Below are 17,332 nucleotides of genomic sequence, written 5' to 3' on the forward strand. Positions count from 1 at the left end.
ACAATGTTGTAAGCCAAAGATTGGTGGAGAAAATCGAGTTACCAACAAGCTTTAATCCGAATCAAGCAAGGATCAAATTCAATACAGGACAAAGTGTGAAAGAAGTATTATGTGATATTGCTCCCACGAACTCTTGTCATCTTCTTTTGAGATGGGTATGGCTTCATTCTAAGACGCTCAATCATGATGAACGTTCCCTTTATTTGAGGCATGAGGGAAATGAAATGAAGTTGAAACTGATGACACCAAGACAAGTCAGTAAGGATGAACATAGGCTGAAGGAGAAAATAGAAAAAGAAAGAATAGAAAAAGAAGAAATATAAACTGCAGAAGGAAGGAAAATTGAAGAAAAATAAAAGGAAGAAAAGATAAAGGAGATGGAAAAGGAAGTAGAGAAACAAATTGTTTAATCGAAGGCCACCCATGTTTAGTTGCATTCGTTTACGAAAGCGACAACAATGCTGTAAGCCAAAGATTGGTGGAGAAAGTCGAGTTACCAACAAGGTTTAATCCGAATCAAGCAAGGATCAAATTCAATACAGGACAAAGTGTGAAAGAAGTATTATGTGATATTGCTCCCACGAACTCTTGTCATCTTCTTTTGAGATGGGTATGGCTTCATTCTAAGACGCTCAATCATGATGAACGTTCCCTTTATTTGAGGCATGAGGGAAATGAAATGAAGTTGAAATTGATGACACCAAGACAAGTCAGTAAGGATGAACATAGGCTGAAGGAGAAAATAGAAAAAGAAAGAATACAAAAAGAAGAAATATAAACTGCAGAAGGAAGGGAAATTAAAGAAAAAGAAAAGGAAGAAAAGATAAAGGAGATGGAAAAGGAAGTAGAGAAACAAATTGTTTAATCGAAGGCCACCCATGTTTAGTTGCATTCGTTTACGAAAGCAATAACAATGTTGTAAGCCAAAGGTTGGTGGAGAAAGTCGCGTTACCAACAAGCTTTAATCCGAATCAAGCAAGGATCAAATTCAGTACAGGACAATGTGTGAAAGAAGTATTATGTGATATTGCTCCCACGAACTCTTGTCATCTTCTTTTGAGATGGGTATGGCTTCATTTTAAGACGCTCAATCATGATGAACGTTCCCTTTATTTGAGGCATGAGGGAAATGAAATGAAGTTGAAATTTATGACACCAAGACAAGCAAGTAAGGATGAACATAGGCTGAAGAAGAAAATAGAAAAAGAAAGAATACAAAAAGAAGAAATATAAACTGCAGAAGGAAGGGAAATTGAAGAAAAAGAAAAGGAAGAAAAGATAAAGGAGATGGAAAAGGAAGTAGAGAAACAAATTGTTTAATCGAAGGCAACCCATATTTAGTTGCATTCGTTTACGAAAGCAATAACAATGATGTAAGCCAAAGATTGGTGGAGAAAGTCGAGTTACCAACAAGCTTTAATCCGAATCAAGCAAGGATCAAATTCAGTACAACACAATGTGTGAAAGAAGTATTATGTGATATTGCTCCCACGAACTCTTGTCATCTTCTTTTGAGATGGGTATGGCTTCATTTTAAGACGCTCAATCCTGATGAACGTTCCCTTTATTAGAGGCATGATGGACATGAAAGGAAGTTGAAATTTATGACACCAAGACAAGCCAGTAAGGATGAACATAGGCTGAAGGAGAAAATAGAAAAAGAAAGAATACAAAAAGAAGAAATATAAACTGCAGAAGGAAGGGAAATTGAAGAAAAAGAAAAGGAAGAAAATATAAAGGAGATGGAAAAGGAAGTAGAGAAACAAATTGTTTAATCGAAGGCCACCCATGTTTAGTTGCATTCGTTTACGAAAGCAATAACAATGTTGTAAGCCAAAGATTGGTGGAGAAAGTCGAGTTACCAACAAGCTTTAATCCGAATCAAGCAAGGATCAAATTCAGTACAGGACAATGTTTGAAAGAAGTATTATGTGATATTGCTCCCAAGAACTCTTTTCATCTTCTTTTGAGATGGGTATGGCTTTATTTTAAGACGCTCAATCCTGATGAACGTTCCCTCTATTAGAGGCATGATGGACATGAAAGGAAGTTGAAATTTATGACACCAAGACAAGCCAGTAAGGATGAACATAGGCTGAAGGAGAAAATAGAAAAAGAAAGAATAGAAAAAGAAGAAATATAAACAGCAGAAGGAAGGGAAATTGAAGAAAAAGAAAAGGAAGAAAAGATAAAGGAGATGGAAAAGGAAGTAGAAAAACAAATTGTTTAATCGAAGGCCACCCATGTTTAGTTGCATTCGTTTACGAAAGCGACAACAATGCTGTAAGCCAAAGATTGGTGGAGAAAGTCGAGTTACCAACAAGCTTTAATCCAAATCAAGAAAGGATCAAATTCAATACAGGACAAAGTGTGAAAGAAGTATTATGTGATATTGCTCCCACGAACTGTTGTCATCTTCTTTTGAGATGGGTATGGCTTCATTCTAAGACGCTCAATCATGATGAACGTTCCCTTTATTTGAGGCATGAGGGAAATGAAATGAAGTTGAAATTGATGACACCAAGACAAGCTAGTAAGGATGAACATAGGCTGAAGGAGAAAATAGAAAAAGAAAGAATACAAAAAGAAGAAATATAAACTGCAGAAGGAAGGGAAATTGAAGAAAAAGAAAAGGAAGAAAAGATAAAGGAGATGGAAAAGGAAGTAGAGAAACAAATTGTTTAATCGAAGGCCACCCATGTTTAGTTGCATTCGTTTACGAAAGCAATAACAATGTTGTAAGCCAAAGGTTGGTGGAGAAAGTCGAGTTACCAACAAGCTTTAATCCAAATCAAGCAAGGATCAAATTCAGTACAGGACAATGTGTGAAAGAAGTATTATGTGATATTGCTCCCACGAACTCTTGTCATCTTCTTTTGAGATGGGTATGGCTTCATTTTAAGACGCTCAATCATGATGAACGTTCCCTTTATTCTAGGCATGAGGGAAATGAAATGAAGTTGAAATTTATGACACCAAGACAAGCCAGTAAGGATGAACATAGACTGAAGGAGAAAATAGAAAAAGAAAGAATAGAAAAAGAAGAAATTTAAACTGCAGAAGGAAGGGAAATTGAAGAAAAAGAAAAGGAAGAAAAGATAAAGGAGATGGAAAAGGAAGTAGAGAAAGAAATTGTTTAATCGAAGGCCACCCATATTTAGTTGCATTCGTTTACGAAAGCGACAACAATGTTGTAAGCCAAAGATTGGTGGAGAAAGTCGAGTTACCAACAAGCTTTAATCTGAATCAAGCAAGGATCAAATTTAATACAGGACAATGTGTGAAAGAAGTATTATGTGATATTGCTCCCACGAACTCTTGTCATCTTCTTTTGAGATGGGTATGGCTTCATTTTAAGACGCTCAACCATGATGAACGTTCCCTTTATTTGAGGCATGAGGGAAATGAAATGAAGTTGAAATTTATGACACCAAGACAAGCCAGTAAGGATGAACATAGGCTGAAGAAGAAAATAGAAAAACAAAGAATACAAAAAGAAGAAATATAAACTGCAGAAGGAAGGGAAATTGAAGAAAAAGAAAAGGAAGAAAAGATAAAGGAGATGGAAAAGGAAGTAGAGAAACAAATTGTTTAATCGAAGGCCACCCATATTTAGTTGCATTCGTTTACGAAAGCAATAACAATGTTGTAAGCCAAAGATTGGTGGAGAAAGTCGAGTTACCAACAAGCTTTAATCCGAATCAAGCAAGGATCAAATTCAGTACAGGACAATGTGTGAAAGAAGTATTATGTGATATTGCTCCCACGAACTCTTGTCATCTTCTTTTGAGATGGGTATGGCTTCATTTTAAGACGCTCAATCCTGATGAACGTTCCCTTTATTAGAGGCATGATGGACATGAAAGGAAGTTGAAATTTATGATACCAAGACCAGCCAGTAAGGATGAACATAGGCTGAAGGAGAAAATAGAAAAAGAAAGAATAGAAAAAGAAGAAATATAAACTGCAGAAGGAAGGGAAATTGAAGAAAAAGAAAAGGAAGAAAAGATAAAGGAGATGGAAAAGGAAGTAGAGAAACAAATTGTTTAATCGAAGGCCACCCATGTTTAGTTGCATTCGTTTACGAAAGCGACAACAATGCTGTAAGCCAAAGATTGGTGGAGAAAATCGAGTTACCAACAAGCTTTAATCCGAATCAAGCAAGGATCAAATTCAATACAGGACAAAGTGTGAAAGAAGTATTATGTGATATTGCTCCCATGAACTCTTGTCATCTTCTTTTGAGATGGGTATGGCTTCATTCTAAGACGCTCAATCATGATGAACGTTCCCTTTATTTGAGGCATGAGGGAAATGAAATGAAGTTGAAATTGATGACACCAAGACAAGTCAGTAAGGATGAACATAGGCTGAAGGAGAAAATAGAAAAAGAAAGAATACAAAAAGAAGAAATATAAACTTCAGAAGGAAGGGAAATTGAAGAAAAAGAAAAGGAAGAAAAGATAAAGGAGATGGAAAAGGAAGTAGAGAAACAAATTGTTTAATCGAAGGCCACCCATATTTAGTTGCATTCGTTTACGAAAGCAATAACAATGTTGTAAGCCAAAGATTGGTGGAGAAAGTCGAGTTACCAACAAGCTTTAATCCGAATCAAGCAAGGATCAAATTCAGTACAGGACAATGTGTGAAAGAAGTATTATGTGATATTGCTCCCACGAACTCTTGTCATCTTCTTTTGAGATGGGTATGGCTTCATTTTAAGACGCTCAATCCTGATGAACGTTCCTTTTATTAGAGGCATGATGGACATGAAAGGAAGTTGAAATTTATGACACCAAGACCAGCCAGTAAGGATGAACATAGGCTAAAGGAGAAAATAGAAAAAGAAAGAATAGAAAAAGAAGAAATATAAACTGCAGAAGGAAGGGAAATTGAAGAAAAAGAAAAGGAAGAAAAGATAAAGGAGATGGAAAAGGAAGTAGAGAAAAAAATTGTTTAATCGAAGGCCACCCATATTTAGTTGCATTCGTTTACGAAAGCGACAACAATGTTGTAAGCCAAAGATTGGTGGAGAAAGTCGAGTTACCAACAAGCTTTAATCTGAATCAAGCAAGGATCAAATTTAATACAGGACAATGTGTGAAAGAAGTATTATGTGATATTGCTCCCACGAACTCTTGTCATCTTCTTTTGAGATGGGTATGGCTTCATTTTAAGACGCTCAATCATGATGAACGTTCCCTTTATTTGAGGCATGAGGGAAATGAAATGAAGTTGAAATTTATGACACCAAGACAAGCCAGTAAGGATGAACATAGGCTGAAGAAGAAAATAGAAAAAGAAAGAATAGAAAAAGAAGAAATATAAACTGCAGAAGGAAGGGAAATTGAAGAAAAAGAAAAGGAAGAAAAGATAAAGGAGATGGAAAAGGAAGTAGAGAAACAAATTGTTTAATCGAAGGCCACCCATATTTAGTTGCATTCGTTTACGAAAGCAATAACAATGTTGTAAGCCAAAGATTGGTGGAGAAAGTCGAGTTACCAACAAGCTTTAATCCGAATCAAGCAAGGATCAAATTCAGTACACGACAATGTGTGAAAGAAGTATTATGTGATATTGCTCCCACGAACTCTTGTCATCTTCTTTTGAGATGGGTATGGCTTTATTTTAAGACGCTCAATCCTGATGAACGTTCCCTTTATTAGAGGCATGATGGACATGAAAGGAAGTTGAGATTTATGACACCAAGACCAGCCAGTAAGGATGAACATAGGCTGAAGGAGAAAATAGAAAAAGAAAGAATAGAAAAAGAAGAAATATAAACTGCAGAAGGAAGGGAAATTGAAGAAAAAGAAAAGGAAGAAAAGATAAAGGAGATGGAAAAGGAAGTAGAGAAACAAATTGTTTAATCGAAGGCCACCCATATTTAGTTGCATTCGTTTACGAAAGCGACAACAATGTTGTAAGCCAAAGATTGGTGGAGAAAGTCGAGTTACCAACAAGCTTTAATCTGAATCAAGCAAGGATCAAATTTAATACAGGACAATCTGTGAAAGAAGTATTATGTGATATTGCTCCCACGAACTCTTGTCATCTTCTTTTGAGATGGGTATGGCTTCATTTTAAGACGCTCAATCATGATGAACGTTCCCTTTATTTGAGGCATGAGGGAAATGAAATGAAGTTGAAATTTATGACACCAAGACAAGCCAGTAAGGATGAACATAGGCTGAAGAAGAAAATAGAAAAAGAAAGAATAGAAAAAGAAGAAATATAAACTGCAGAAGGAAGGGAAATTGAAGAAAAAGAAAAGGAAGAAAAGATAAAGGAGATGGAAAAGGAAGTAGAGAAACAAATTGTTTAATCGAAGGCCACCCATATTTAGTTGCATTCGTTTACGAAAGCAATAACAATGTTGTAAGCCAAAGATTGGTGGAGAAAGTCGAGTTACCAACAAGCTTTAATCCGAATCAAGCAAGGATCAAATTCAGTACAGGACAATGTGTGAAAGAAGTATTATGTGATATTGCTCCCACGAACTCTTGTCATCTTCTTTTGAGATGGGTATGGCTTCATTTTAAGACGCTCAATCCTGATGAACGTTCCCTTTATTAGAGGCATGATGGACATGAAAGGAAGTTGAAATTTATGACACCAAGACAAGCCAGTAAGGATGAACATAGGCTGAAGGAGAAAATAGAAAAAGAAAGAATAGAAAAAGAAGAAATATAAACAGCAGAAGGAAGGGAAATTGAAGAAAAAGAAAAGGAAGAAAAGATAAAGGAGATGGAAAAGGAAGTAGAGAAACAAATTGTTTAATCGAAGGCCACCCATGTTTAGTTGCATTCGTTTACGAAAGCGACAACAATGCTGTAAGCCAAAGATTGGTGGAGAAAGTCGAGTTACCAACAAGCTTTAATCTGAATCAAGCAAGGATCAAATTCAATACAGGACAAAGTGTGAAAGAAGTATTATGTGATATTGCTCCCACGAACTCTTGTCATCTTCTTTTGAGATGGGTATGGCTTCATTTTAAGACGCTCAATCATGATGAACGTTCCCTTTATTTGAGGCATGAGGGAAATGAAATGAAGTTGAAATTGATGACACCAAGACAAGTCAGTAAGGATGAACATAGGCTGAAGGAGAAAATAGAAAAAGAAAGAATAGAAAAAGAAGAAATATAAACTGCAGAAGGAAGGGAAATTGAAGAAAAATAAAAGGAAGAAAAGATAAAGGAGATAGAAAAGGAAGTAGAGAAACAAATTGTTTAATCGAAGGCCACCCATGTTTAGTTGCATTCGTTTACGAAAGCGACAACAATGCTGTAAGCCAAAGATTGGTGGAGAAACTCGAGTTACCAACAAGCTTTAATCCGAATCAAGCAAGGATCAAATTCAGTACACGACAATGTGTGAAAGAAGTATTATGTGATATTGCTCCCACGAACTCTTGTCATCTTCTTTTGAGATGGGTATGGCTTTATTTTAAGACGCTCAATCCTGATGAACGTTCCCTTTATTAGAGGCATGATGGACATGAAAGGAAGTTGAAATTTATGACACCAAGACCAGCCAGTAAGGATGAACATAGGCTGAAGGAGAAAATAGAAAAAGAAAGAATAGAAAAAGAAGAAATATAAACTGCAGAAGGAAGGGAAATTGAAGAAAAAGAAAAGGAAGAAAAGATAAAGGAGATGGAAAAGGAAGTAGAGAAACAAATTGTTTAATCGAAGGCCACCCATATTTAGTTGCATTCGTTTACGAAAGCGACAACAATGTTGTAAGCCAAAGATTGGTGGAGAAATTCGAGTTACCAACAAGCTTTAATCTGAAGCAAGCAAGGATCAAATTTAATACAGGACAATGTGTGAAAGAAGTATTATGTGATATTGCTCCCACGAACTCTTGTCATCTTCTTTTGAGATGGGTATGGCTTCATTTTAAGACGCTCAATCATGATGAACGTTCTCTTTATTTGAGGCATGAGGGAAATGAAATGAAGTTGAAATTTATGACACCAAGACAAGCCAGTAAGGATGAACATAGGCTGAAGAAGAAAATAGAAAAAGAAAGAATAGAAAAAGAAGAAATATAAACTGCAGAAGGAAGGGAAATTGAAGAAAAAGAAAAGGAAGAAAAGATAAAGGAGATGGAAAAGGAAGTAGAGAAACAAATTGTTTAATCGAAGGCCACCCATATTTAGTTGCATTCGTTTACGAAAGCAATAACAATGTTGTAAGCCAAAGATTGGTGGAGAAAGTCGAGTTACCAACAAGCTTTAATCCGAATCAAGCAAGGATCAAATTCAGTACACGACAATGTGTGAAAGAAGTATTATGTGATATTGCTCCCACGAACTCTTGTCATCTTCTTTTGAGATGGGTATGGCTTCATTTTAAGACGCTCAATCCTGATGAACGTTCCCTTTATTAGAGGCATGATGGACATGAAAGGAAGTTGAAATTTATGACACCAAGACCAGCCAGTAAGGATGAACATAGGCTGAAGGAGAAAATAGAAAAAGAAAGAATACAAAAAGAAGAAATATAAACTGCAGAAGGAAGGGAAATTGAAGAAAAAGAAAAGGAAGAAAAGATAAAGGAGATGGAAAAGGAAGTAGAGAAACAAATTGTTTAATCGAAGGCCACCCATATTTAGTTGCATTCGTTTACGAAAGCGACAACAATGTTGTAAGCCAAAGATTGGTGGAGAAAGTCGAGTTACCAACAAGCTTTAATCTGAATCAAGCAAGGATCAAATTTAATACAGGACAATGTGTGAAAGAAGTATTATGTGATATTGCTCCCACGAACTCTTGTCATCTTCTTTTGAGATGGGTATGGCTTCATTTTAAGACGCTCAATCATGATGAACGTTCCCTTTATTTGAGGCATGAGGGAAATGAAATGAAGTTGAAATTGATGACACCAAGACAAGTCAGTAAGGATGAACATAGGCTGAAGGAGAAAATAGAAAAAGAAAGAATAGAAAAAGAAGAAATATAAACTGCAGAAGGAAGGGAAATTGAAGAAAAAAAAAGGAAGAAAAGATAAAGGAGATAGAAAAGGAAGTAGAGAAACAAATTGTTTAATCGAAGGCCACCCATGTTTAGTTGCATTCGTTTACGAAAGCGACAACAATGCTGTAAGCCAAAGATTGGTGGAGAAACTCGAGTTACCAACAAGCTTTAATCCGAATCAAGCAAGGATCAAATTCAGTACACGACAATGTGTGAAAGAAGTATTATGTGATATTGCTCCCACGAACTCTTGTCATCTTCTTTTGAGATGGGTATGGCTTTATTTTAAGACGCTCAATCCTGATGAACGTTCCCTTTATTAGAGGCATGATGGACATGAAAGGAAGTTGAAATTTATGACACCAAGACCAGCCAGTAAGGATGAACATAGGCTGAAGGAGAAAATAGAAAAAGAAAGAATAGAAAAAGAAGAAATTTAAACTGCAGAAGGAAGGGAAATTGAAGAAAAAGAAAAGGAAGAAAAGATAAAGGAGATGGAAAAGGAAGTAGAGAAACAAATTGTTTAATCGAAGGCCACCCATATTTAGTTGCATTCGTTTACGAAAGCGACAACAATGTTGTAAGCCAAAGATTGGTGGAGAAAGTCGAGTTACCAACAAGCTTTAATCTGAAGCAAGCAAGGATCAAATTTAATACAGGACAATGTGTGAAAGAAGTATTATGTGATATTGCTCCCACGAACTCTTGTCATCTTCTTTTGAGATGGGTATGGCTTCATTTTAAGACGCTCAATCATGATGAACGTTCTCTTTATTTGAGGCATGAGGGAAATGAAATGAAGTTGAAATTTATGACACCAAGACAAGCCAGTAAGGATGAACATAGGCTGAAGAAGAAAATAGAAAAAGAAAGAATAGAAAAAGAAGAAATATAAACTGCAGAAGGAAGGGAAATTGAAGAAAAAGAAAAGGAAGAAAAGATAAAGGAGATGGAAAAGGAAGTAGAGAAACAAATTGTTTAATCGAAGGCCACCCATATTTAGTTGCATTCGTTTACGAAAGCAATAACAATGTTGTAAGCCAAAGATTGGTGGAGAAAGTCGAGTTACCAACAAGCTTTAATCCGAATCAAGCAAGGATCAAATTCAGTACACGACAATGTGTGAAAGAAGTATTATGTGATATTGCTCCCACGAACTCTTGTCATCTTCTTTTGAGATGGGTATGGCTTCATTTTAAGACGCTCAATCCTGATGAACGTTCCCTTTATTAGAGGCATGATGGACATGAAAGGAAGTTGAAATTTATGACACCAAGACCAGCCAGTAAGGATGAACATAGGCTGAAGGAGAAAATAGAAAAAGAAAGAATACAAAAAGAAGAAATATAAACTGCAGAAGGAAGGGAAATTGAAGAAAAAGAAAAGGAAGAAAAGATAAAGGAGATGGAAAAGGAAGTAGAGAAACAAATTGTTTAATCGAAGGCCACCCATATTTAGTTGCATTCGTTTACGAAAGCGACAACAATGTTGTAAGCCAAAGATTGGTGGAGAAAGTCGAGTTACCAACAAGCTTTAATCTGAATCAAGCAAGGATCAAATTTAATACAGGACAATGTGTGAAAGAAGTATTATGTGATATTGCTCCCACGAACTCTTGTCATCTTCTTTTGAGATGGGTATGGCTTCATTTTAAGACGCTCAATCATGATGAACGTTCCCTTTATTTGAGGCATGAGGGAAATGAAATGAAGTTGAAATTTATGACACCAAGACAAGCCAGTAAGGATGAACATAGGCTGAAGAAGAAAATAGAAAAAGAAAGAATAGAAAAAGAAGAAATATAAACTGCAGAAGGAAGGGAAATTGAAGAAAAAAAAAAGGAAGAAAAGATAAAGGAGATGGAAAAGGAAGTAGAGAAACAAATTGTTTAATCGAAGGCCACCCATATTTAGTTGCATTCGTTTACGAAAGCAATAACAATGTTGTAAGCCAAAGATTGGTGGAGAAAGTCGAGTTACCAACAAGCTTTAATCCGAATCAAGCAAGGATCAAATTCAGTACAGGACAATGTGTGAAAGAAGTATTATGTGATATTGCTCCCACGAACTCTTGTCATCTTCTTTTGAGATGGGTATGGCTTCATTTTAAGACGCTCAATCCTGATGAACGTTCCCTTTATTAGAGGCATGATGGACATGAAAGGAAGTTGAAATTTATGACACCAAGACAAGCCAGTAAGGATGAACATAGGCTGAAGGAGAAAATAGAAAAAGAAAGAATAGAAAAAGAAGAAATATAAACAGCAGAAGGAAGGGAAATTGAAGAAAAAGAAAAGGAAGAAAAGATAAAGGAGATGGAAAAGGAAGTAGAGAAACAAATTGTTTAATCGAAGGCCACCCATGTTTAGTTGCATTCGTTTACGAAAGCGACAACAATGCTGTAAGCCAAAGATTGGTGGAGAAAGTCGAGTTACCAACAAGCTTTAATCCGAATCAAGCAAGGATCAAATTCAATACAGGACAAAGTGTGAAAGAAGTATTATGTGATATTGCTCCCACGAACTCTTGTCATCTTCTTTTGAGATGGGTATGGCTTCATTCTAAGACGCTCAATCATGATGAACGTTCCCTTTATTTGAGGCATGAGGGAAATGAAATGAAGTTGAAATTGATGACACCAAGACAAGTCAGTAAGGATGAACATAGGCTGAAGGAGAAAATAGAAAAAGAAAGAATAGAAAAAGAAGAAATATAAACTGCAGAAGGAAGGGAAATTGAAGAAAAATAAAAGGAAGAAAAGATAAAGGAGATAGAAAAGGAAGTAGAGAAACAAATTGTTTAATCGAAGGCCACCCATGTTTAGTTGCATTCGTTTACGAAAGCGACAACAATGCTGTAAGCCAAAGATTGGTGGAGAAACTCGAGTTACCAACAAGCTTTAATCCGAATCAAGCAAGGATCAAATTCAGTACACGACAATGTGTGAAAGAAGTATTATGTGATATTGCTCCCACGAACTCTTGTCATCTTCTTTTGAGATGGGTATGGCTTTATTTTAAGATGCTCAATCCTGATGAACGTTCCCTTTATTAGAGGCATGATGGACATGAAAGGAAGTTGAAATTTATGACACCAAGACCAGCCAGTAAGGATGAACATAGGCTGAAGGGGAAAATAGAAAAAGAAAGAATAGAAAAAGAAGAAATATAAACTGCAGAAGGAAGGGAAATTGAAGAAAAAGAAAAGGAAGAAAAGATAAAGGAGATGGAAAATGAAGTAGAGAAACAAATTGTTTAATCGAAGGCCACCCATATTAAGTTGCATTCGTTTACGAAAGCGACAACAATGTTGTAAGCCAAAGATTGGTGGAGAAAGTCGAGTTACCAACAAGCTTTAATCTGAATCAAGCAAGGATCAAATTTAATACAGGACAATGTGTGAAAGAAGTATTATGTGATATTGCTCCCACGAACTCTTGTCATCTTCTTTTGAGATGGGTATGGCTTCATTTTAAGACGCTCAATCATGATGAACGTTCCCTTTATTTGAGGCATGAGGGAAATGAAATGAAGTTGAAATTTATGACACCAAGACAAGCCAGTAAGGATGAACATAGGCTGAAGAAGAAAATAGAAAAAGAAAGAATAGAAAAAGAAGAAATATAAACTGCAGAAGGAAGGGAAATTGAAGAAAAAGAAAAGGAAGAAAAGATAAAGGAGATGGAAAAGGAAGTAGAGAAACAAATTGTTTAATCGAAGGCCACCCATATTTAGTTGCATTCGTTTACGAAAGCAATAACAATGTTGTAAGCCAAAGATTGGTGGAGAAAGTCGAGTTACCAACAAGCTTTAATCCGAATCAAGCAAGGATCAAATTCAGTACACGACAATGTGTGAAAGAAGTATTATGTGATATTGCTCCCACGAACTCTTGTCATCTTCTTTTGAGATGGGTATGGCTTCATTTTAAGACGCTCAATCCTGATGAACGTTCCCTTTATTAGAGGCATGATGGACATGAAAGGAAGTTGAAATTTATGACACCAAGACCAGCCAGTAAGGATGAACATAGGCTGAAGGAGAAAATAGAAAAAGAAAGAATACAAAAAGAAGAAATATAAACTGCAGAAGGAAGGGAAATTGAAGAAAAAGAAAAGGAAGAAAAGATAAAGGAGATGGAAAAGGAAGTAGAGAAACAAATTGTTTAATCGAAGGCCACCCATATTTAGTTGCATTCGTTTACGAAAGCGACAACAATGTTGTAAGCCAAAGATTGGTGGAGAAAGTCGAGTTACCAACAAGCTTTAATCTGAATCAAGCAAGGATCAAATTTAATACAGGACAATGTGTGAAAGAAGTATTATGTGATATTGCTCCCACGAACTCTTGTCATCTTCTTTTGAGATGGGTATGGCTTCATTTTAAGACGCTCAATCATGATGAACGTTCCCTTTATTTGAGGCATGAGGGAAATGAAATGAAGTTGAAATTGATGACACCAAGACAAGTCAGTAAGGATGAACATAGGCTGAAGGAGAAAATAGAAAAAGAAAGAATAGAAAAAGAAGAAATATAAACTGCAGAAGGAAGGGAAATTGAAGAAAAAAAAAAGGAAGAAAAGATAAAGGAGATAGAAAAGGAAGTAGAGAAACAAATTGTTTAATCGAAGGCCACCCATGTTTAGTTGCATTCGTTTACGAAAGCGACAACAATGCTGTAAGCCAAAGATTGGTGGAGAAACTCGAGTTACCAACAAGCTTTAATCCGAATCAAGCAAGGATCAAATTCAGTACACGACAATGTGTGAAAGAAGTATTATGTGATATTGCTCCCACGAACTCTTGTCATCTTCTTTTGAGATGGGTATGGCTTTATTTTAAGACGCTCAATCCTGATGAACGTTCCCTTTATTAGAGGCATGATGGACATGAAAGGAAGTTGAAATTTATGACACCAAGACCAGCCAGTAAGGATGAACATAGGCTGAAGGAGAAAATAGAAAAAGAAAGAATAGAAAAAGAAGAAATATAAACTGCAGAAGGAAGGGAAATTGAAGAAAAAGAAAAGGAAGAAAAGATAAAGGAGATGGAAAAGGAAGTAGAGAAACAAATTGTTTAATCGAAGGCCACCCATATTTAGTTGCATTCGTTTACGAAAGCGACAACAATGTTGTAAGCCAAAGATTGGTGGAGAAAGTCGAGTTACCAACAAGCTTTAATCTGAAGCAAGCAAGGATCAAATTTAATACAGGACAATGTGTGAAAGAAGTATTATGTGATATTGCTCCCACGAACTCTTGTCATCTTCTTTTGAGATGGGTATGGCTTCATTTTAAGACGCTCAATCATGATGAACGTTCTCTTTATTTGAGGCATGAGGGAAATGAAATGAAGTTGAAATTTATGACACCAAGACAAGCCAGTAAGGATGAACATAGGCTGAAGAAGAAAATAGAAAAAGAAAGAATAGAAAAAGAAGAAATATAAACTGCAGAAGGAAGGGAAATTGAAGAAAAAGAAAAGGAAGAAAAGATAAAGGAGATGGAAAAGGAAGTAGAGAAACAAATTGTTTAATCGAAGGCCACCCATATTTAGTTGCATTCGTTTACGAAAGCAATAACAATGTTGTAAGCCAAAGATTGGTGGAGAAAGTCGAGTTACCAACAAGCTTTAATCCGAATCAAGCAAGGATCAAATTCAGTACACGACAATGTGTGAAAGAAGTATTATGTGATATTGCTCCCACGAACTCTTGTCATCTTCTTTTGAGATGGGTATGGCTTCATTTTAAGACGCTCAATCCTGATGAACGTTCCCTTTATTAGAGGCATGATGGACATGAAAGGAAGTTGAAATTTATGACACCAAGACCAGCCAGTAAGGATGAACATAGGCTGAAGGAGAAAATAGAAAAAGAAAGAATACAAAAAGAAGAAATATAAACTGCAGAAGGAAGGGAAATTGAAGAAAAAGAAAAGGAAGAAAAGATAAAGGAGATGGAAAAGGAAGTAGAGAAACAAATTGTTTAATCGAAGGCCACCCATATTTAGTTGCATTCGTTTACGAAAGCGACAACAATGTTGTAAGCCAAAGATTGGTGGAGAAAGTCGAGTTACCAACAAGCTTTAATCTGAATCAAGCAAGGATCAAATTTAATACAGGACAATGTGTGAAAGAAGTATTATGTGATATTGCTCCCACGAACTCTTGTCATCTTCTTTTGAGATGGGTATGGCTTCATTTTAAGACGCTCAATCATGATGAACGTTCCCTTTATTTGAGGCATGAGGGAAATGAAATGAAGTTGAAATTTATGACACCAAGACAAGCCAGTAAGGATGAACATAGGCTGAAGAAGAAAATAGAAAAAGAAAGAATAGAAAAAGAAGAAATATAAACTGCAGAAGGAAGGGAAATTGAAGAAAAAAAAAAGGAAGAAAAGATAAAGGAGATGGAAAAGGAAGTAGAGAAACAAATTGTTTAATCGAAGGCCACCCATATTTAGTTGCATTCGTTTACGAAAGCAATAACAATGTTGTAAGCCAAAGATTGGTGGAGAAAGTCGAGTTACCAACAAGCTTTAATCCGAATCAAGCAAGGATCAAATTCAGTACAGGACAATGTGTGAAAGAAGTATTATGTGATATTGCTCCCACGAACTCTTGTCATCTTCTTTTGAGATGGGTATGGCTTCATTTTAAGACGCTCAATCCTGATGAACGTTCCCTTTATTAGAGGCATGATGGACATGAAAGGAAGTTGAAATTTATGACACCAAGACAAGCCAGTAAGGATGAACATAGGCTGAAGGAGAAAATAGAAAAAGAAAGAATAGAAAAAGAAGAAATATAAACAGCAGAAGGAAGGGAAATTGAAGAAAAAGAAAAGGAAGAAAAGATAAAGGAGATGGAAAAGGAAGTAGAGAAACAAATTGTTTAATCGAAGGCCACCCATGTTTAGTTGCATTCGTTTACGAAAGCGACAACAATGCTGTAAGCCAAAGATTGGTGGAGAAAGTCGAGTTACCAACAAGCTTTAATCCGAATCAAGCAAGGATCAAATTCAATACAGGACAAAGTGTGAAAGAAGTATTATGTGATATTGCTCCCACGAACTCTTGTCATCTTCTTTTGAGATGGGTATGGCTTCATTCTAAGACGCTCAATCATGATGAACGTTCCCTTTATTTGAGGCATGAGGGAAATGAAATGAAGTTGAAATTGATGACACCAAGACAAGTCAGTAAGGATGAACATAGGCTGAAGGAGAAAATAGAAAAAGAAAGAATAGAAAAAGAAGAAATATAAACTGCAGAAGGAAGGGAAATTGAAGAAAAATAAAAGGAAGAAAAGATAAAGGAGATAGAAAAGGAAGTAGAGAAACAAATTGTTTAATCGAAGGCCACCCATGTTTAGTTGCATTCGTTTACGAAAGCGACAACAATGCTGTAAGCCAAAGATTGGTGGAGAAACTCGAGTTACCAACAAGCTTTAATCCGAATCAAGCAAGGATCAAATTCAGTACACGACAATGTGTGAAAGAAGTATTATGTGATATTGCTCCCACGAACTCTTGTCATCTTCTTTTGAGATGGGTATGGCTTTATTTTAAGATGCTCAATCCTGATGAACGTTCCCTTTATTAGAGGCATGATGGACATGAAAGGAAGTTGAAATTTATGACACCAAGACCAGCCAGTAAGGATGAACATAGGCTGAAGGGGAAAATAGAAAAAGAAAGAATAGAAAAAGAAGAAATATAAACTGCAGAAGGAAGGGAAATTGAAGAAAAAGAAAAGGAAGAAAAGATAAAGGAGATGGAAAATGAAGTAGAGAAACAAATTGTTTAATCGAAGGCCACCCATATTAAGTTGCATTCGTTTACGAAAGCGACAACAATGTTGTAAGCCAAAGATTGGTGGAGAAAGTCGAGTTACCAACAAGCTTTAATCTGAATCAAGCAAGGATCAAATTTAATACAGGACAATGTGTGAAAGAAGTATTATGTGATATTGCTCCCACGAACTCTTGTCATCTTCTTTTGAGATGGGTATGGCTTCATTTTAAGACGCTCAATCATGATGAACGTTCCCTTTATTTGAGGCATGAGGGAAATGAAATGAAGTTGAAATTTATGACACCAAGACAAGCCAGTAAGGATGAACATAGGCTGAAGAAGAAAATAGAAAAACAAAGAATACAAAAAGAAGAAATATAAACTGCAGAAGGAAGGGAAATTGAAGAAAAAGAAAAGGAAGAAAAGATAAAGGAGATGGAAAAGGAAGTAGAGAAACAAATTGTTTAATCGAAGGCCACCCATATTTAGTTGCATTCGTTTACGAAAGCAATAACAATGTTGTAAGCCAAAGATTGGTGGAGAAAGTCGAGTTACC

This window comes from Vigna unguiculata, chromosome 10, assembly GCF_037176805.1.
Source record: "Vigna unguiculata cultivar grain cowpea cultivar isolate G323 ecotype 2 chromosome 10, ASM3717680v1, whole genome shotgun sequence".
In the NCBI taxonomy this organism is placed as follows: Eukaryota; Viridiplantae; Streptophyta; class Magnoliopsida; order Fabales; family Fabaceae; genus Vigna; species Vigna unguiculata.